General features: G+C 37.1%; 1 protein-coding gene across 1 annotated transcript in view; it reads right to left on the bottom strand.

Annotated features, from left to right (window-relative positions):
• The window catches only part of LOC107087930 (T-lymphoma invasion and metastasis-inducing protein 1-like), a 73,674-nt gene extending 52,577 nt beyond the window's left edge, over positions 1-21,097 (bottom strand). Inside the window, exon 1 of the mRNA XM_015379785.1 lies at positions 20,901-21,097. The gene's annotated coding sequence lies outside the window, so the exon portion shown is untranslated. The remainder of the gene's footprint in view (positions 1-20,900) is intronic.
• Between the last annotated feature and the right edge of the window lie 2,555 nt (positions 21,098-23,652).

Below are 23,652 nucleotides of genomic sequence, written 5' to 3' on the forward strand. Positions count from 1 at the left end.
CGGATTATAGTATTTTATAATGCAACACTGTGCATTTATATGAGACAGAAATACATCAAATCAAACTTGGTATTTTCAAGGAAAAATAACAAAGCAAAAGTCTTGACAGAAAATATTAGTAGAAAACATAATATATACATAATTTATATTAACCTTCAAAGATACACACATATTTTAATCGTTTTACAGTTTTTCACATTGAAAACAGATAAGTGATAAAACTCTCTGCATAGTTAAGAGCCAAATTAAGAATTATAGGGGCAACAGGCAAGGCTACAGATTTGTTTGATTTACAAATTTACAAATTTGTCATGCATTTGTATTCTACCCTCTCAAATACTCCTAAATATAATTTTGTGCAACCACAGCACTGGGAGTCACCTGATAAGAAAATTTGATAAAGGTATAATTTTCCTCCACTGTAACTTTGTTGAAGCTGCAAAGATCCACAGCTTAGGTGAAAAAAATCTATAGCCAGTAGAGGTATTACGTCTGCATCTTATAATGCATCCTTTTTGAAGAAATTGACGTGAAAGAAAGAAAAGATTTTAGCCACAGTTGGTCCACAAATGCCAGTGATCTGCATGGTTGATGTTTCCCTGTTTAAAACACCTGAGATCAGAAAACCAGCTGATTCTACCTATCCCAAAGTCTCACTATAAATCCAGAAGAGAGACAGAGTAAGCTTTTATGTTGTTTTAACAGTGCTACAGAATTGGCACAGTATGGTAAGTTACGGTACAGTATAATTAAATCAAAAGAGTAGGTTGCATGTCGTGGGTTATGTTTACAATCTAAGGAGCTAATTAAGCTGTTTGAATCACTTTGAAACATAAGGAATTCTGAAACATTCAGGGTTTAATCCCCTTAGAACTAACTCTCGACATCCCAACCCTACGAAGCCAACATGCAAAGCATTATGTCTGACAGAAAACTAACAAATTAGTATTTCCCTGAGTACTCTATCCTTTTTATCCAGCAGTGTGACAGAATGGGGTTCAGGAATGCTTTTTTGCAAGCAAGTACATGGGAGCTGTTGAGAGTTGTTGGAACGATAGATGGAGTTTAATATGACCAGAGGGCAGTCCCTGAGAAAACCAGTTAGAAACTGCAAAAATACTTGAGGTTCAACTTTCAGTAGACAACTTAGATCAAGGAATAGTTACCAAATGGGAGGCAAGTGCCCAATCAGAAGTGTATTGTATGTCCCGCCCTTTTGCGAACACTTTTTACATGAGGCTTCCCAGATCAATATGTGTAGTTCAATTTAAATTATATATGGCATAAGACTTATCCCAGCCCAAAATATTTTAGGTATATAGCAAAAAACTTTAAGAAGTAGTTAATATTTTAAGATGGCTTAATGAAATATGTTCATTGTGGTGGATTCTAAACGGTAAAGTAGAACTTAATAAGAAATGTAAATCCTGAAAGGGTGTAAGATATTGATTTCATCCTAAGAAAAGTTATAGTTTGCCTTTAAAATGAATTGACTCTGGTAAATTATTCAGGTTTACATTGTGACAACACTAAAAATTATGTTTCAGATGTGCTGTAAACCCAATCTGACTGAGCTTAAGCTATTTTACAAATAGAAAAAAGAAAAAAATGAGAAATAGGCAGACATTTCAATATTTACAAAAGAAGCACAACTGAAACCAGAGATGGATAATCCAGGTCCAGAAATTAAAACCCTGCCTTGTTTTCCTTCATCCTGTTCACTTAACCAGATGATTGGTTTGTGCTGTGTAGCTGGAAATGCAAATGGTTGGAACTGATCTCTGTACAGGCTTTTTACTTTCTGGGCCTGGATGATCCAGCTCTACAGTAACTGAAACATGCTCTACAGACTATCGATCACTCTATTTAGATCATTTGTCCAATAAAAACCAAATCTATTGTATAATTTTCTTCCAACTTGACAGTTAGTGTAGAGTTTTTTTGCCACATAGGGTTTCATCTCACAACGTGAGGTGATAAATGAGTTATGATGACGCACTTTATATATAACTATCTGATTCAACTTGGCCACTGCAGCACATTTTACCCCGCCTCGGTGAAGTACTTATATAAGCTCAACTTCGGCCCTGAGATTTCTCCTCCTCTTCCTCTCGCTTTGCCCTTTGTTTCTCATCTCTCTTCAGTTTCATCTGTTCTGATGAAGTCAACCCACATGATGTCCACCCACCCGACCTCTGAAAATAACTGAATTACATGATGATAATGATTTATGCAAAGATGAATAATGCTTAGCAGCTGAGCAGCTACAGCTGGAAGCACACCATTGAATATATAATGTTGTAGTGAGGTTTATTTAGGTGTTAGGGCTAATGATGGTGAAAATGGGCTTTTATCTTTGTTGCAAATTGGTTAAGATACATTAGGTTCTCATTTTAGTGGAGGGGAAGTTTAAAAATCATACACAGGCCAGAGAAAGAAAAAATAAATCCGTCTGGCCCCACACAGGGGAAATTAAACTGTTTTTCTTTTCTCTGGCTATGTGCAAACTAAAATGTTTAGTCTCTCCATTCTTCATCTCCTTTTGCCCCGAAGCAAGGCACAGGAAGTGGAGAAGGGGGGTAACAAGGAGAGGCGGGAATCTTTCTGCTAAACCCTCAAAGAGCAAAGAGGTGAAAAAAGGCTGTAGGCGAATCACGTTAGCAGGGAGGATGATGAGGGAGGGAGAAAATATTGGGCTACAGCACTGAAAATAGAATTTTTATTATGGAGAGGTGTGAAAAGAGAGTGGTGTAAGAGAAGATGGAGAGATAACAAGAGCGAAACTGGGGGGGTCCTATTGTTGTTGAGGTTTAAGTGGTTGTAGACATGGGCTCCGTCTGCCTCTCCTCAGGCTTAATTGAAGGAGCCGAGACAAAAGGGGGGACATAATTATTCACTCTCTTTCTCTCAGCCCGTTTCTTGCAGTATATTAACACATCGAGGGAGTGTATCAGCACAATGGCTTGTGCAACAGCAGCCACAGCATCATTATCATGCAGACATGCTCACCCAGCGAAGGATATACAAACTGACACATTGAGAGGAGACAAAGAAGAGTTAGGAGAACACAGTTTAAACACACAGCTAGAAAATGTTTCTCTTCATTGTAAAGTTTAGAGCTGACTTTTCTTCAAAGATTTTATCAGCAACCAAGTGTTGAAAAGATTGTGAATAACAAAAATGAGGCAGAGCATCGCACCGAGGCAGGAGGTGTCAAGGAGCAGCGCTGTGCTGGAGCTGTCAGGCTCTTATTGCCACAACATGACGGTTTCATTAAAGAATCATCAACACCTATACGCTTTCACATCTATCACACACCTGAGCACAGACACCCGGGCAAGCAGATTGCTTTCCAGCTGCGTGTACTGAGATGCAGTCCAAAAGCACACCTGAACAACCCAGGGAGAAATCTGAGCAGGTTCTCAGTCTCACATGCACACTCTCAAGCTCTTTGGAAAAATACCAAAAGCTTGTCAGAGCAGCGACTGAGCAGACACACCCCAAACTTCCCCACGACAGTCTTTTCATCTCTCCACCTGTCTCTCTCGGCTCCACCCTGACATGACACACATCTCTGCTCTGCAGACTCAAACCGCACATGGCTTGGTTGTGTTACTGTAAAACTAACTATGTATGCAAGAGGTGAAACAAAGAATGTTCTATTGTTTTTTTCATGAGCCTCATGGGCGCACACTGCCCAATGAAGTGGCTGTTGTAATCAGACATTAGTTTTTTTTTCAACTAGTACACAAAACAAGAACAACATATTCTGTGTTCCTGATTATAAATTTTACCAATAGAGACCAGGGCTTTGCCTTAAAATCATTGTGAATCTAACATCAGGATTTCTTTTTGTTTTATTTGTCCTTTTGTGTAAACAAAAGGACAAATAAAATCTGTCTAAAGTCTAAAAAGTCTAAAGGATTTGTGAACCAGTATAGTATATCTTTAAATGACAGCTAATATAGCTGTATAAAAAAAACATTAACATTTATTCATCAAATATTCATTATATATTTTCTAACCTTTACAGTTATGCCTGTAATAAATTTGAGACTATACTGCCTTCCATCGCTTTCTAGCTGTTATTTCATAACACCATTGCTGCCTCTACTGTCAAATTTACCACTTAAGAGTATGAGAGGGAGGTGCACATAGAGCAACTAAGATGCTAGTTATTTTTTTATTTATTAATTTTTTTGTTATGCTTTAAACAAAATAATAGCCTAAGAAGATGGGGAAACACTATTTCTAAAAGTTTTACACAAGGAAGGATGATTAAGTTCATAAAAATCACTTCATATAAATAAGCCTTGAGTAATATAAAAGCAACAAAAAAAAAACTCCTAACATAAGGCATGGAATACAGATGAAACCCTCCCCCAACATGTATAAAGAGACAAATTTTGCTGTTTGGACATATTTTGAATTATAAAACATATGGTCAGTGTGGAAAGTAAAGAAACAGCTAATTTAACTATCAATTTTACAATCATTAAGGTAAAGTGGACCAATAACATAGTTTTTTATTGCCCATAACAGAATAGTAATAAAAATGTGGTATGCACTATGCAAATATCTATGTAGAAATCAATATTTTATACTGATTACACGGCACCAGTGTTTTTGCGGGTGTTAAAAAGACACACACAAAAAACTACAGTACTGCAAAAATTTTATTTTAAGTTATACTGTTAGAATTTCATGGTAACACCTACTTTATCACCATGTGTTACATATAAAAGAAAAACAAATGATGATAATAAACTAGGAAAAAGTACACTGAAGATTATTACTTTCCATAAAGCTAAGATATTTACAAATCTGAATTTTATTAAAATGGTGGGAGAACAAACCTTTTAACCCATCTAAATCAAAGCCAATGATTAAAGCCATTGTTTGTTTCAGGCTTTATTCCTTATTGGCTATTTGTTATAATCCCTTCATCCATCCATCCATCCATCCATCCATCCATCCATCCATCCATCCATCCATCCATCCATCCATCCATCCATCCATCCATCCATCTATCTATCTCTAGACCCATTCAATCCCTGCTCTGTACTGCAATGGCCAGGTAGTTGCAAGCATTTAGAAGGCACACACAATAACCTGCTGCATGATGTCTATGGGCATCCCCTACACTGTTTAGGCATTGCAGCAACCTGAAGCTGAAAGCTCGGCATTCCTGATCTCTCTCTTTGAACCTTAAATACCTTGGCTATCCCTTGCGCATTTTCACAGCAATTAACAGTCACTTTGCTCTCACTTATTTACATTCCCTGCATTGTTTCTGCCTCCTACACTTTTTCTTCCTCAATGGAGAAAACTAAGTTAGTACAGTACAGAACCAGAAATGTTTCACATAAAAGTATTGCTAATCAAAGCTCCTTTTTCCTCTCTGCTTCCTTTTCGCTGCCAAGCCTGGTGTAATTCAATTTTCATTTACAATATAATGAGAGGAGTGTTAATTCTTTGTAAATATAAAGAGTGCTCCAATGTAAAGGAAAATAAATGAGAAAGAATCTGGGTTTTAACCTAAGCACCTGATTTTGTGTGTACACTATTTTGTTTTGAGGGTGCAGTGTCTCATGTCCATCCCATTGTAGACATGAGAGGCAACACTCCAACGCACTCCCACAGATCCTATGAGAGAAAACTGTCTGAGACACAGAATTCCCTGGAAGACAGAGATTAGCTTCTTATTCATCCTTTCGGGATCTGACAAGGCACGCGCCTCTACCCCCCACTCTTAGCTTTAATACACACACGCATCTATACAATGTGCCTTCAAGCACAAGTCTCAACAGCTTCTTAATTCAAACATAATTTGTTTCAACTGGTGAAAGATAAATGATTATTTACTTCCTTAAAGAGCTCTTTCATTTGGAGCCAACGTATTAAAACGATAATGTTAATTAGATGGAGATGAGAGGACTGTCATATTTCTCTGGGCACTTTTATTTGCCATTACCAAACAAAGATTTGAGGAAGAAGAGTCTGTTTAATGAAAAGCACCCATTGACAGAAAGAGGAAGAAGATTCAAGACAACAGAGAATTAAATAGCTGCAAGTGCAGTGCACCGTCTTGAAACTGCAAAACACGTTTTAGATTTTGGGTCAGTGTTGCAAATCAGGACCAAGTTAAAGGGAAAAAAGGATGCATTTTAAGTAAACTGCCAGTCATTTTTACTCCAGTTGGCTGCTAAAGTGTCAGTAACCTCATTAAACACTGTCTTTTGCCTCTCTAGCAGCTTACGTTGTACGCTTCTCAAGTCAAAGTCTTGCCGAGTTTTTCTCCAGCTTGCTGCAGTCTGGGATTACCATATTTTAAAGAAGACTGCTCCTGCCACAAGCCCTTCATTGAGCGAGATGCCCAAGAGACTCATTGAATGTGTGTAGCTTTCAATGTTTAACTCAGTCGCTGCAGCTGCAGCAGAGCTCAGCATGAACAACCTCTGTGAATTCCCAAATAAGAATAACCCCATAACTTAGAGCGAAAGATGTAAATTTTAACACCAGGATCTTGACAATGAGGTCAAGGTCACCCTCACAGAAAGTCAGCTTCATCTAAAAAAGATTTTTTTCACTTTTATGGTAATCCACCACTAATAATCCATCAGTAGGTTGAATGGTAGATGAGAAAATCCCATTGGCTTTTGTTAAATATTAATACATCATCTCATGTTTATAACCATTTCTCAATCAACCAGCATTTCATGATGAAGCAGTGATTGCACAGACAATTGCCTCATAAACCATCGGAATTATTTCATTGAATATTCATGTGGTGATTTGCCCTTGCTAACACTAGAGCAGACAAAAAAGAAAAGCAGTTTCATAATCTACAAGAGTTAAGATAAGGTGGTTAGTATTCATTTCATTTAACCGGCAACAGCGGCTTGTAGAGACGTTACTTACAGAATGAAGAGGAGTAGCATCACTTTGTAATTTTGTGCACTTCTGTTTCTTATATTCCAGAGTTTTAAAGATTCTTGCTCAAAAAAAGAAGAAAAAAATAGACTGGTTTTGCACCATAGAGTTTTGCTATTTCTGCCCCACCTGTCGCTGCTCTGTTATTGAACTGTGTATGAAGGCTGAATGAGAAGAGCCTTGTCTATCATCTAAAAAGATAGTTCAAACACTTGTTTGTAGACCTCTCCACACCATAAAATACATTGATTAATACCATTGTAATGGATGATGAAAGCTGATGAACAACGTAGTATTAAGAGTGTATTTATTTAAATACTACCATCATCAAACTGACTTTGTATTGTCTCAGCAAAAATCTTTATTATGCTCCAAGATCCAGGTTTGTCATATATTATAGTCCTTAGAGCATGATCCAACTCCCTTTAAAATTATATCAAATATCATTTTTCTACATCAGAAACACGTAAGCAAGGAAGAAAGGAAAACACAAGTGATTAAAATTAGGAAATGATGTAAAAGTCCTGTTTGACTAAAAGATGTTTGTCGATATTTGATTCTGCAACATAGGGACAGGTGAGAAGAGTCCTAAACATTTTGCTCCACTGCCTGGAAACTGTGGTGTTTTTTGTAGTTTCAAAACAGGTTTTTGGTACACACTGTGACCTAGAAGAAAATGAAAATTCCAAAAGGTATAATATGCATCTTTAAACAGACTCAAATTGGAAGGCAACCAGATTTTTCCTCAGTTTGTTGGAAGATGTTTCGACACCTATGCAGAAGTTTTGTCAAATCTGTCAGCTCAAACCAGAGTGATCTGTTTGAGCCGTAGAATATATTAGAGCAGCATGGAGGTCCATCCTCCTAAGCACATTCTAGGTCAGATGCAAATCAAGATACATTGATTGAAAATACATTGGCGCTCCAACTACAGATTGCTCTTGTGTGAACCAACAGAATTGACAAAGACTTCTGGATTATTGTCCAAAAGTCTTCAAAGGACTGAGCGGAAGTTTAGTTGCCTTCCAATATAAGCCTGTTTTTTGGCTGCCATGACCTGAATGACTGCGAATTTACACAGGCACCATATGCATCTTGTTTTCTGGCCGAAGTGCTCTTATTTTTAAAATCCAAATTTGAAATTACTCATAAAAGCATAAGAGGCCAGAGCAGGAATACTATGTGCTCTTCTGTTGGTCTTTGTAAACAGTCTTGCTGCAGCATTGTGCACAAATTAAAGGCAAGCCAAGCAGGCTTTGCTTGAAGAAATTATTTCAAAAAGAGTAGGAACACTTAAATTACATAATAGTCTATTAAAACTATATTCATTTTAGTTCTAGAACTGTGTTGTCGTTTTTGAAACATGTTTTGTTTAGGTCTTGCTTAGGTCAACAGCCTTTCTACTCCATGGTGTCACCTGTTTTATTGGCCTCCAGACTTCTGTTAAAAGCTGGTCTTATGTCATCATGTTATGCATTTTATCATAAATGTTTATTTTAATAGCATAATGTTATTAAAAACTTTTTTTTATGTTATTAATAAAACAACATATATTTGCTTAGGTCATCAGAACTGCTAACAAAATGATTCTAAATGTCATTATTTATTTAAGAAAAAGGACTAACTCTTGCAATATTTTTAAGGGAGGAAAAATAATCTAAAATAGTAAACATTAATAAAAAGAAAATTAATTAATTGTTAATTTCCTTGGAAACAGGACAGCACTGCAATAGTTGCCAATTGATCCTAACAGGTAATAATGGAGTTTGTGGACTTAAGTTAGTATCCAGGACAAAAGCTTTGGTGGTAAAAATGTCCCACTTTATAATAACAAGGTAGTAATGTTGTTTTAGCATATTGATTTAAGCATAGGACAAATCCATTAGACTTTACCCTGAAGTCCAACACTTACACACACATATGAGCATAGATGAGGCCAAAATGAGAGATAATACTTCAATTTGGGTCTCGACTGATGGCAGACAGAAGTATCAGGGCAGTGTAGAGGATAAGTAAGTTGAATGAGATGGTTCGAGCAAAAGGTAGACAGAGGTGGGACGGAAATTGGGGGATGGGATGACAGTGGCAGGAGAGTCAGTTCAACTATAGAAGATGGTGCTAAAAGGGGGATGAGAGTCTGTTAATCCGGTGGGTTGATGGTTGAGTCGAGTGATGGGCCACAGGTAGGTGGATGAATGATGAGTGCTAAGGCGGAAGGACACATGAGAGGTAAAGTTGTGGAGTGGGGCTGATACGTCCTCAGGGGCTAATAGAGATAGATGCAATGTCAGTTTTAAGTAGGACAGATGAGAACAGGCTACATTTGATCTATTGACAGAGCCACTGTAAGCCTATCAGGGGACAACTTGTCAGGTTTTCTGTCTGTGTTGTATGTTTGAGATTTTAACTCATGTACTGATAGGGATAGCCTCACCCTTTTAAGCTACATGTGATGACAAAATATTGGAATTAGTGTTACTATATCCCAAGGACATAAAAGAGAGCTGAAAACACCATCAGGGATAAGTGAGATGAAAGCATCTTTATATTAATGGGGAGAACATGCAAAATCCATGCAAAAAGACTGGGAATTGAACCCAGAACCTTCTTGCTCTGTAGGAAACTGTAGAGCATTTAAGTCTGTCGCCCAGAATGAAACTTTTTATTTATCAATTACATGATTGCATTTGCCTACTACTGGGTAGCCCTTCTCTTGGCTACAGGTTTGATACCAAATTTTAATGGTTTGATTTTTGGTTGAGTAAAAAACAAATAAATGCTTATCTACCCAAAATACACTTTCATATAATGTTTTCTAATATGTTCTATAATACATAAATACATCTTCTAATACCGGTACTTAAATCTTTGATAGAAATAACAAATTAGCTGCACGACCAAAGCAGATTTTTCCTGCTTCCCTTAGAGCCATTTCAACCACCTGTAGAGTAAATCAAACAGAACAGCCCAAAGTTGTGTCCCTTTTTATACTGTGAATGAGCATCAGCTTAGCAGTGAAAAAGAACATTTCCATTCATAAAGTTCAGCAGTGATCAAATGTAAACATGAGAGACATGGTGAAAAAATGCATTGATGTCAAAGTTCAGAGCAGTTAAAAGATAAATAAATATATATGGTGCAAAAATGCAGTAGAAGACATTTGAGTTGAGCTCTATTTGGTACAAGACAGATTATGCATTTTTTTAAGCAGTTTTATACAGAGAGAACATCTACTAGTGTACCAGCTTAAGCCCTAAAAATAGTAAAATGACAACAACAAAATATCTGCTTTAACTATTTAAGCTGCTTTTCTTAGTGGGGAAACATGATTGTTACAGTTGGAGTACTAACATAAGTTGATCTAATGTGCATGTCTTCAAGGTAAATCTGTTCATTTTGAACTTATATCGCCTGTTAATAGAAGTTCAAAAACTCAAAACAAAACTGATTAAATCTGAGGAACATCAGAAAAAAAAATAACAGCTCTAAAATCCACATGACCTTGCATATTTAAAAGAATTGTAACTTTTACAAACGTAGTGCATCAAAAATGGTTTGACAAATTCTTATTATTAAAAACACAGCAAAACTGCAATATGTGTGTATTCGTACAGTCTTGTTTTTTAATGCACTCTCGGAGCTATGTAGTCAGAGTTAATAATACATAAACCACCACTTTCTTAATTAAGATTACCACTGATGCATGAAATTTCCATTTCATCAAGAGAGGCGCTGTGTGGAAGGAAGAGAAAATAAAAGATGAAGAGTTACAGAGGCAAAATAAGCCATCAGTAAATGAACCTGACAAAAGGTGCCGCTGAGGTTGTCAAGCATGTTAGCAGCAGAGAAATGGGCACAGAGCAGGTCCAGAGGGGAAGTCGGGGAGGGGAATAGTGGGATAAGGAAAGAGGAAGTTTTCTCTGTGCATCCATGCAGCTGAGTCAACAACAGCAGGCGCAAACAGAACGTCCCCCCAACCCCCCATACAGAGGGACAAGACAATGTCCTGCAGGGTGAAATGGGGGGAAAGAAATGTTCTGCTAGATCGTAACCAATAAATATCAGCTCTTTCTCTTTGTTTTAGATTCACAAATGAATGACTCATCAATAGCAGATGTTTAGGGCCTTTTAACAAAAAAAATAAATAACTGAAGCCACAGACAGAGAAACAGCTGGTAAAGTAGGAGATAAAACAGGTTTCACTTAGGAACAAATTCTTCACTTTCAAAATGATTGTTTTAAGGAAGAGGCCCACCCTTCTTTTTTCTTGTTTTTGCATCACACATAACAGCATGACATATTCTCATGCGTTAAGGTGTGACAAATTCAGAGAATGAGAGAGGAACAACGCCCAAACTACAAAACCTATATTCTTAAAGCCATCCCGCTGATTATGTCACCTAGCATGGGCCAACAGAATTAAATAAATATTCTTTAAGCTTTTGCGTGTCTGTTCTTTTTTCGATTAGTCAGTTATTCCAATATGGAATAACTGACTAACATATTCCAATATGCTGTTTCCTCTTTTTCTGCTTCTTAAGAAGAAATTAAGCAGAAAAAGAAGTATATGTGACAGGAAAGCAGCAGGTATACTTCAGAACACCAGCACTGATTCTCTGTACCAGTATATTGTCTCAAAATTGCTTTGTTTTTATTTTTTTAAATTGGTTCTAAATCTGGTACTTCTTCACACTTAGGTTAGCCGTAAAACGTTCTTGCAAATGGTTAAGAACAATTATCTCTTCAGCAATTACAATTTCTAAGTCATTACTAAGCAGTAAATAATGGGGCTATTTTCAGCACTCATGCAGAATCAAACCATGACGCAGGATCCCTATTACTTAACAAGGTCTTTTTATTTTTAGTATGGCACAATTACATACTGACACTGAAATATAAAGTATTTGTATTTAAATTTTAACTGGTTTCTTTAACTATTTGTTTCGTTACAGGAAGCATCTTAAAAGGAAGTGATAGCAAAACCTTTACCCATTCCAACTGGTTGAAATTTACAATCTGATATTTCTGTCATTTAACTGAGAAACCAGTAAAGTGATTGGTAAAGTATACCAATACAAAATGCACTTTCAAACCTGAAAAAAAAATTGTTACCAATTTAAACTGGTCCTGCAGTTAAAAGTCCTTTTAATGAGAATATAGAGAAAAACCAAACCATTTCATTTTGCTCTATAGAGTCGAAAACAACAAAGTGTGACTTAAGCCACTATGGCTGCTTGGTCTGTAATGTTTAAAGATTTAGCGCCCCTGAGAGCAACTGGCAACACCGCAATGTGGCAAAATTAAACCATTCCCCTTCCGTGTTTTGGAATCTAATATCTGAATTGCTTTGGACCAGCAAACTGAGAAGTTATTGAGATACTTTGGCACATTCACCCCTCTAGATTAATCCAAAGAGTACCTGAAATATGTCTAAACAGATCAGGTCAAAGCTCTTTTTATTGCCTAATAACAACATTTAGCCTAATTAGCTATTGTGTATTGTGCTTTTACAGAGGGCATCGCTACATCCTAAATGCTGTATATTGACATGACAAAACATTGAATATACAGTATCTTGAATAACGCTAATACTTGGTGCAAAAGTTACACAGTGTTGCATGAAGTAATGGAGTAAGCTCTTAAAATCCCTCTAACTCATTTATAGACATATGGTTTTTTTTTGTTTCTTTTTACCTAGTATGGCATTTTTATTACAATGAAACCACAAAAAAACTCACCAGCTGTAAACATCTGTCTGCATATTCATGTAAAAGATCTATTCCACTGCAAATCAGGTGGTGTTGTAAGGGACCCAAGACACCCATTTAAACAATCACTGGGTAAATATAAAAGGGTCTTCTCATTGCTGCCCACAGGAGTTTCAGACAAAAATGTCAATATATGTCATGTATGTTGTGTGACTTTAATAGAAGTGGTTGGATCCAGGTCAATGGGTCCATTTCCTGGGAGTTGATCTCTCGAGTGGACTCAAGCTGGGGGTTATAATTTGGACCACAAGTGGCTGCAGAGAATAGAGCCTACCCTCTCAGTGCATTAGTGACCTGTATATAAGCTCTACACAACTCGTTGACATGTGAGAAAGGCAGGAACAACAAAGACTGCATGTGGGCAGATGTGTACACCTAAACCCATTCACATTGATCTCTTCTGCACTGCAGGACAATGACAAAGCCACACAGTCTGACAGAAATCATAAACAGCACTCAACTTGGGGTTTCTTTTATCCCAAAAGAAACAAAATCCAGAGAACAAAAGAATGCATGAAGCTTTGCCGATAAGCCTTCATCCACACAGAGCTATTCAAAAGCCTATTTGCACACACTTACATATACTGCCTTTAGAGACTTGCCTTGTTATGCCCCACTGCATCACTTCCAGGTCAATAACCTGGAGTGTGAAGTGACTATGTGATGAGCACTGAATTTCCAGCCAAGTCTCTATACTTCTGTAAGTACAAAGGAGGAAAGGACAGCGAGGTGCCAAGTTGCCTATTTCCTCTGTCTTTATTACTCAGCAATTAATGAAAAAGACTCTCAAAGTCTGAAGTGTAAGGATTTGCAGGAAGATAAAGCAAAAGGGAGATCCTGAGAGTGCAATATCTTCACAGAGCAAACAAGGCATAAACATAATCTTTAGAAGACACTCTTGGCACCTCTGGTCTAACTCTTCTTAAAAGCTTCCCTAACACGTCACGTACAGACATATTTCTCAATGCATGTTTCCTTTTTCAATCAAACCCAACCCACCCAGCAAAAATTGGATGAAAAGACATTGAAACGACATGATTTACGTCCAAACGTCTACATTTGGTTGAACAGTGAAAGATTAAAAGACGTATTTTTCAGATTGTTGAAAACATGTCAAAAACTGTGTTTATAACGTGTTTTCAATGTCTTTTATTGGGCTAAAGTGGGACAAAATCAGACCGACCAAAAAACAGCCCCACTTTCAACAGCCATTTCTGGACTAAATCAAGGCTATGATTGACCAGGCAGATTCAGCCAAATAAAAACATCTAAATGACATCTGTTGTTTGGGGGTGAACTTTCATTCTGATTTTCATTATATTCTTCATATTCACGTCTACCAACTGGCAGTCTCATTCATTGGTTTCTTTTGATCTCTTGCTCGTCTTCTTTTTTTCTTCACTTCTGTGGACGCATTCGTGCACCACTCACTGGTGTGGTATAAGTATTACAATGCCTATTATGGCTTCCCCCGGTTTGTGCTGCTTGATCTTTTCGCAAAGTAGACATCCAATCCAATTTTATTTGTTAAGCACTTAAAAGCAACCACAGCTGACCAAAGTGCTATAAGAAATAAATGATTAAAAAAAAAGAAGAGAAAAAAAAGAAAATAAAGCCCAATGTCTTGCTAGGTGTTAAAAGCAAACGCGAAAAGGTAGGTTTGGAGAAGAAATTTAAAAACAGTCAGAGAATAGGCCTGTCACCATATCATCATTAAGCTCTGTGTGGATTAGTTTAATCAAAAACGCCATTTCTAAATCCAATATTTCCACTGCCATTAAGGCTTCAGTGATGTAACGAGCAAGTTACACTTCCAAATAATCTGTTGAAACCAGATGTGGGTTTTAAAATGTGCCCATATGTCATGCAAAAAAAGGGAATACAAGAAAACACTGTGACCTAAAAAGAAGTCAGTTGGAGGATTAACATTTGATCATTTATAGTTGGTTATAGAATACTCTTTTCTTCTCAATAAAATACAACACATCTAAGTAACTTTAAGCCAGTGGTAAAACTCTTTGTAGGAGTTGTTACTTTGTGGAAAAGAAGACAAAAATGTCCAAGTTGTTTTAAAAATAATTTTAAACAAATTAGAATTGATATAAGATGCTATTTAAAGCTAAATCGTATCTTCTACCAATGCATATCATTTACACTTTCAGGCTGTTAGAACACACTGCTATAGATTTCAGTGAGTGCTGGTCATTTCACTCTTTTTCTGTACTGTTTGTATCTATTTGCGACACAAAAGTGAATTTGTACCCCTTTGCAAAGATCTAATGTAAATGGCAACTAGATGTATTTACTGGTGAGAGTTTTGGCAAATATCCTGAAGGCTCAACATATAGTTTCATCCGGCTGGCTTTCAAGAGTGGGAACAAGTTTTCTGAGTAATTAATATAGAGGGTGAAGGTTGAGTTCTAATCTTTCTAGTCATGTTTGTTGTGTTGAAGACGTTTTTAAGGGCACTGATGAAGCACGCCGTTGGCACAGAGGTAAAGCGTGTAGTCAATGCACTGAAGCCTCAGTCCTTCACGTGGTTGTCAGTCCCAGCCTTTTGACCCTTGATGCATCTCCCCCTCTTTCTTAACCCCATTTCCTGTCTGTCTACTATCAAATACCAGCTACTAGAGCCAAAAGAGAGCTGGATTTTAAAGACGGTTTAAGTAAGTGGCTTTCAGTTTATTTAAGTCTTTGAGAAAGTTTTACTGAGACAAATTTCAGTTCCACCAATATATTGATATTTTTTAATACAGTCATGAAACTGTTAATGGAACAAATATTTTAACTATAAAAGTAAAAAAAATGTATGCCATCAGTCCCAAGGATTTAAATAAATAAAAAAAATCACAATTCTGATCACAACTCTGATATTCTCCTGCTATCAAAAAACGATAAAACAATGCCCTTCCCCTATCTTTAGTAAACACTGCATGTTGCTCGGTTATGAAAAAAGGAATGCTCATCTTTTATACTTGTTTCTTCTTCTCAACAGTAAAGGAAGATATTTAATTTTCCTCATGAAGCAGTTCACATCATCAGCAGCTGATGTTTGGACTTGAACACAAAACTGATCATAGATAATAGGCAAACATGACAGGAATGGTGAAGCCGTCACTCCAAAGAGGAAAGATAGCAAGTGTCATGGAGCGACAAGAAGAGGTGGATGAAAAGAAAGAAGAGAGCATAAGAGAGAATGAGGGTGGGAGCAAAGGAAGGAAGGAAAGAGAAAACTCCCAATTCATCACAGAACAGGCACAGAACAGACAAAAGGAAGGAAACGAACGAGGACAGATGCCAGCACATGTCGGACTCAACCCCACCGCCGCCCCCACNCCGCCCCCACCCCCACCCATCCTAAATTACAGGCATCCCCACTTGTAACTTGTTGAGATGTCTTTTAACTCCCTCATCAGACAGGTTTCAAGTCACGATATTCTCATATTGATGTTTCGAGCTCCCAACCCAGAGCATTCCCGTCCAACCAGATGTGTGACATTACGAGCAGGGCACACGTAAGCTGGGACATCAGTGTGACATAATGTTTTCACAGACTCATTTAGCAAGTCTTAACCTGCATGGTTTTCCAGCAAATCCCACACCTAAACAGACATAAGTGTGAAGTAAATAGGAAATCGACCAGGTGAAGCATTTCTTAGGGTTCCAGCATTGTTCGGAAAAGCATGTAAAAGGTATGAAGTTTGTTTTTTTCACTTTCTTTAAGGTCTGGACAGCTGGAGAAAAAGGAAAATTGAGGAAAAGAAAATGTTTGATTTAAGTGCTTTACCTTTTATTTGTCACATCAGCCTGATTTTAACATTTTGCTTATCATTCATTTGATTGTAGACTTCCTAACTGAATACACAACTATTCAAACAATCAAAGAGGAGAAATCGAACTACTTGATTGGTGGCTTGACAACGTTTAGTCCACGCTTAACTGGAAATGTGGGTCTCAGACTGGATCTGCAGTTTCACACTAACTGCCTTAACTGTTATTTCTAAGAATCCTACTAAAACATAAAAACTTTAAAGCAATTTGTGCAATTTGGAAAAATCTGTACACTTGTTCATTTCCTTATAGTGTTATAGACATTATAATACAGCAGATAGGCTAGATTGCACAATAGTGGTCAAATGGCTCTATACCACATAAGAAATAATTTTGGGGGGAGATAACTAACAAGGCACATATTCAGAAAGTTTTACTGTTAATGTTTGTACACAAAAGCCCAACAAAGGAAGAGTGCATAAAAAGAATTTAGAAAGTGAAATTTTGAAAATTAAAGAATTTCTTTATCATTGGCCATATATAGATAGCCCTGCTTACAGTATGGTTGATTTAGAGGAACACTGCAGAGGGATTCCCTCAGTTTTTGCAGACTGCCAACAGAAGCAGCACCACATGAAGCCCAGAATAAGAAAGAAAGATATTTTCTGTTTCCCGCTACCCTCAGCTGTCATTTCTGTCATGGTTTTCCCAAAACAGACTTCACCAATATTTGTTTAGTGGACTGCTAGTGACAATAGCAGAGAACTGGGGGAGGGAAAGAAAGGAACACACACAGAGACACACATCAGACAGGCACACTGCCAAACAAACATTTAAAGTGCCCATTCGCACTGGGGACTCCTTAAGCCCCATATTTGCTCAACAGCAGAAATTAGTGCAGCGCTGAGGAAGAGGGATGAGGCATTAGTGAAGCAACTTTTAGAAAATGAAAAAGGGGCAGTGGAAGAGCAAAGAGAGCGAGGAAGAAAGAGATAATCTCTTTCATGATAATTGCATCAACTTTTTTTTTTTTTACAATGCTTAAGACATCTGCATAAAAATGTGTCTAATGACTGTATATATGCTTTGCCACAAGGTGAGAGGAGTAACTTATGTTTTAAAGTGGATAACAATGGGAAAGCATCAGGTTATTTTCAGCTTTAAAAAACATATTTATATTTCTTTTGTACTGCTTTGTTTAATCCATGCTGGGGATCATAGCATAAACAATACTAAACTTAGAGCTCTCCATTTCTTTATATATCTGAAGAGCAAACAACAAAGGACAAAGAAGTAAACTGCACTCATATTGTGGTTGTGTGCATCTGTTTACTTCTGTTGCATAATGATAATGTGAGGGAGGACACCTGCTACTTAAGAACAAAAATATATAAGTTTGAACTCCTTCCAACTCTGTTGGGTTTCGGTTATGGCTCAGAGGAGTGCTTGATTTGAAGAGCAAAGTAATTAAACAATTCAGCTTCAGCTAAATATATTTAAATAAATATTTTAAATTAAACACTCTTTGTTTTTTTTGAGCCGTTGTGAACCCAGATTATTTGGACATTAAGGCAGAGGTTGAAGGCTAATATAAGTGAGAAATGCAGATAGGAGATGGCAAGCCATCACTGATCTGAACACTTCACTTCTCAGAAAACTTTTTTGCTTGAGAAACAAGTTAAAACAAGAAACGTCCTTGAAAGAAAATTTAAACCCAAAGATCCACAGAGAAATCAGCTGGTAAATGAAATGCATTAGCTCAGTGTTTAATGGAGAGGTATCATTGGCACTATTAGTCCCAGTGACTTTCTGAAAAGAAAAAAAGTGTGAAATACAGTGACAAAGAGCTCACTTCAACCACTGGGATATTTTTTATTTTTAAATCAAATAGGGTCTCTTCATGCCTTAAAATAGAAAATAATCCTGTATATGGTGTGATTGTAGGATTCTCTTTTAATTCTGAATTATCTGCAACAGTGATGATCAAAAATAAAGAAGCAGGTCATACACCTCAAAGGTCCGTGTCAACAACCATCTGTACCCCTGTTTTCACTTTCTATTTATTTCAGTTTTGTTCCTCTTAAACAAATCAGTGTCCATGTTTATTTATCATAGATTTCAATTCATTTGTCCCTGGGTTTAATATTTGATTTGAAAAAATCACTTTATCCAGTCATATTAATCAGGAAAAAAAAAAGAAAAGCATAAGAGACCCCATGTATGTGAACCTTTGTTTTAGTTTTGATTAGTTGGTTGTATAAGCTGGTTGAAATAACACACCCCTGCTGGGTACCATGTGTCACATTAGCAACATCTGATGTGATGGCTCTGGAAGGGTTTTTTTTTTCTCAGTTTGGATGTGGGAACCATAAATGTAGATACAGCAGAGGATATACCACCAGCGAACTTCCTGTGTGAAATAACAGAAAAGGAACATGTGGTGCTTTTCCCTGATTGGGATTCTTCAAGACAAAAAGGTCAGTTTGGTCCCATCTATATTGGATCAACTGCTTAAACCGTTGGTTTTGTAGGTCTAGATTTATGCTATGTAAAAACACCCAGTAAAATATATATCATTGGCAAGAAACTTTAAGGGGGCCTAATTAAAAATAAATAAATCTAAAGTTGCCCTTCTAAATGTCTTTAGCTGGGTAACTATATATCTACTTCTCCATAGCAGAGGTGAGAGAAAAGAGGATCACCACACAAAGCAGCAGCACAAAAACACCCGTAAGGCTGACTTGACAAAGTCCTATTCACACTGACACACACACACCTTACTGTAAACACAGCACATGGAGCCATTGATTCTCATACACGCCCACACACACACATATTTGCCCTCAACAGACAACAAGTAAACGGACGCTCACACACAGACACAAATAAAAACCTGGATGCGTATCGGTTGGAGATAAGACAGGCTTTCCCCTCTTTTGCTGCCTCTGGCTTTCGCAGAGTCTTTGTCAGCGATGTAAAAATATCCTCAGACATAAACACACACATGCACACACTGGCTAGTTTTTATCTGCCACTATAAATCCTTTCATGGCTGGCTTGCTCAAAACACCCTGCCAATATTCAAGTTCCTTGTGGCAGCAACTGAAGCGGTAAGTTACAGAGTGGAAAGATAATACAGATGAAAGAAAACATCTGGGACCATTGATTCCAATTCATCTTAAATTACACTTTTTTATCTAGATTAGAGGTAAGCAGCTTGGTTTCAGAGGATTAAATGTAGATATGTGCCAAGGAATAACATTAAGGTGTGCCTGAATCCTAAATATTTGCTGGATAAGCATGCCACGGCTATTCTAAACCAGGCACCACAAAAATACGAGGGGGAATAAATACTTTAGATTCCAGCTCCAATCACAAGGTCTCTAAATGAATGGAAAGCTCAAACCTTCTTCCTTTAAGCTCAGTTGTATTCTTCAAAAAGTGTTTAAGTTCAGTCACATTTTTCTCAAAAGGCCATAGGAAAAAGAACGACAAACACGTTTTGTTGCAAAGGAATAAATTCTGCGAAACTAACCCAGAATGTCTAATGCTAAAAAATTATGTTTAGGGCATTTTCCCGTAATTTAGCTTTATGTTCTGTTTTGTTCGCTGCTGCAGACTAAAGTTTTCAGGAGTTCACCAACTTCCTATCAGCATACCCATCAGTCCATAAGTCTCATCTGGAGCAGCCCTATCTCTACATTGTAATTGTTTCATAACTATACACACAAAGCAGGCTCCTAATTATTACATCTAAATCCAACATCAAATTATCATTTTGAAATCTGAACCCACGATTGCATGAATTGAAGTTCTGAAAATGTGCTTTTAAAGACCATATAAAAAGCAGACTCATTAACAACGATTTAACAGACCATAATTGCTTTAAGCACCAAATAGTTCTTTCTAATCTGGGATTGGGTGTAATTGTTTTTTATCAGATGTAATTCCACATCTGCAGTTCTTATGAAAGGAAATAAACAGTCAGTCATAGAAACCTTTAAGTAGTTCAGCGCTGTGTTTGCCCTTTGAGCTCTACCTGGACTGCCAGGTTGGGATTGCCAAGCTGTTAAGGTATTTTGTTATCACTGACTTAGCTCCTATAAGAAACTAGGCAAGGTCTCGGGTGAAAGCATTAATGATTGATAAAGTCCTTTCACCAACACAGAATAAGACACATTGGCTCATGCAATATTTCAAGCTGAACACCTATGTGAGTTAAAGTAAGAAGACAGCTGAAATGAACACATTCTCATATGCATATGATGGTTTATTGGATGAGAAGTCTCCTGTACACTTCAAATATCATCATATTTCTATTTAAACATAAGCAACCGGAGGCAAGTTACCTTAATTTCCATCACAACTCTGTCTCTTTTATTCTTCTTAAAGCTCCCTACACAACCTCCATACAAGAAATCACCTTACCTTCACTTAAGGAGTCTGGTATTCCTGTGAGTGTCCCATTTAATTCCCTGTGGTTACTAAAGCACAGCCAGAAGAACCCAGATAGAAGGAAATCCCTGCATCAGAGAGAAGACATCTCCCAGGCTCCGGAGTACTGTTTCACTCTTCACACACTGGAGTGCATTCTCCCACATGCTGCCACTTGCATGCCTAGATCAGACTGTAGGCTGAGCAGGAGGGTGTGTGTGTTCTGTTTTAGTCTAGGCCCGCCCTCTTTTCTTTCTGGCTTCCCCTCTTCTCTCACTCATGCTTTCACACAGCCCTCCTCTTCCTCTTTTTCTCCCTTTTCTTGCTCCCTCTCTTACTCACCTCCCCTGGCTTGGCATTTGACTGTCAGCATGTGTGCTGGGTTTGTGCCTTTAAGCTTTTAGATGTCCCAGTCCTCTGTTTAATTACTGCCTCCCTGGCCTCAAGCTAAACAACACAAACAAAGAGAAAAAAGATACAGTGAACAAGCACTGGCGTGCAAAAAATCCCCATTTGCTGGTAGGCAACACTGCCGAATATAGTAAGTGTGAGTTCTTCTCTTTTTAGGAGATAGATGATCTAACCAGAACAGTGTGAAAAGAAGTGGGTGGAAACTGATTTATTTTATGTAACTTGGAAACATAATTTGAAAGAGAGAAGGGTTTGAGTTTAGAGACAATAAAGAACTAATATTGAATAATATTTACTGTTGCTTATATCATCCTGCAGTTTTTACTCATCTTTTCTGTTCATCCCTTTATGTATACATCTAGTAGTTCCTTTTTTGGGAGACTTACATTGAGAGAATTAAATGTGAGCTTTTCACTGGCAATTCAGCTCTTTTTATCCTTATTTGATTCTAACCTGTTTGCATTTCATGCACATGAGCAATTATTTTTGTCCACTTGCACGAAACCATGTCTTATCTATTTCCTTCTTATCAAGGTTAAAGAGGCAGTTTTCTAATTATACTGCCACCTGTGGCCAAAATACAGAACTGCACCACCCTTCTGCTCTTTCCTAAGTCGAACTCATACTGTACTTGACAAAGTCACTGAACATCACTGTACGTCTTTAGCTCAGAAAACACAACCTTCCACATGACCTACTGGTCTTCTTATGCTCTGCTTGTATTCAACCTGTTATACAGTATGTATATGCGTTATCTGTGTACATATTGCTGGTTAGAGACTTTTTAGACTTTTTACCCTCAGGTCGATTCTACAGATCCCTAAAAAAAAATAATAAACTGAAACACAACCTGTTTCGTACCCTAGAGTGTTTCTCGGATGAATGCAATTGAATACTTCAAAGTCAGGCTACTTTACTGAGGGGGGATAAGCTTTTAACACTTTTACAAGCTTTCTTTCCTTCTTCTTACAGAAAAGAAAAGATAGTTTGTACATATTGCGTCTTCTCCTTTTTTTATCCCTACAAAGTTGTTTTTACTTTCTATGGTTACGCAGTTCAACTCAACTGATTGTGGAGGCAAAGCTTGATATAGAAAGACAAATGAGAGGACAATGGGTTTGTTTATTAAATCCAGATTTTTGATGGTATTTTATCATTTTAGGTTACAAAACATTTAAAGTGCGGTTTGCACTGAAGCATATAGGTACGAGAAGCAGCTTACATTGGGAAGAAATTGAGACGATAATCTACCTTTTTTATATAAAAAAAAATAGTAAAGAGTACTGAGAAACTAAAAAAAGTCCTACAATCAAAAACATAATTGAAACATCTCTACATCATAGTGTAGTGATGCTTTTATTGAGGTGGTACAGAGTACTGCCTACATTCGGGGGAAATATGGAGGGAGCAAAATACAGGAAAATCCTGGAAGAAAATCTTGGATGCTCTAAAACGTTCGGGTACTGCTTGATCTTTCTGCTGGACAGTGACCCTACACATATAGTCACAGCTACAACTAAGAGCTATTGATAAAAACCTATTTAACTGTTGTAGTGGGCCAGTTAAAGTTCAGACCTAAATATTAGCTGGAATCTTTAACATGACCTAAAGGGTGCTGTTGACCCAATTTTAATGAGCTTGAACTGTTATATATGGACTTATATATGGAAAACTATTTAGTCAAAAACAGGTGGAGACATTTCTTAAAAGGAAAAACAGTAGTTCTACCAAGTCAAGGTGGGAAACCACCTAAAAACCATATACAGGGACTCACAGCACTGTGCAGCATTAATATGATTTGAATAACAAAAAATTCAATTGATCAATAATTTGGGAGACTTTTTCGTTATATAATATGATGCTTATTCAGGATGCGCAGACATTTGTAGGAAGAAAAAAAAAAAAGATCTGGTTACACACATTGATTTATATGTTTTTCAAAAACCTGTTGATTCAGTTTAGCATCTGGTGTTCTTGGTTTCCCACCCGCCATCAATTGCAGTGAACCAGAAAAACCCGAAATGAAGTTCCACTAATATCCTTGGAGGGTTTTTTTTTTTTTTTGACATTTTGTTTATTCACTTCCATCATCTAAAGCTACTTTCTGAAGAGGCTACAAAGAAGTCAAAGCATCTCATTGCAAAAATTAAAAGGGGTAGATAAATAATCTACAGCAGTACATATAAACCATGGCAGTAATTAGAAGAATCACAGAATAACAGTGACAATAGCAAAAAAAAAAAAAAGAACTGCTTCACTGAATGATAAAACCAAAATCAAAGCAAAATAATTAAAATTAAAGAAGTTATTACAAAAACAAAATAAATTCTGTTAA

This window comes from Cyprinodon variegatus, unplaced genomic scaffold (assembly GCF_000732505.1).
Source record: "Cyprinodon variegatus isolate N-32 unplaced genomic scaffold, C_variegatus-1.0 Scaffold199, whole genome shotgun sequence".
Classification (NCBI taxonomy): Eukaryota; Metazoa; Chordata; class Actinopteri; order Cyprinodontiformes; family Cyprinodontidae; genus Cyprinodon; species Cyprinodon variegatus.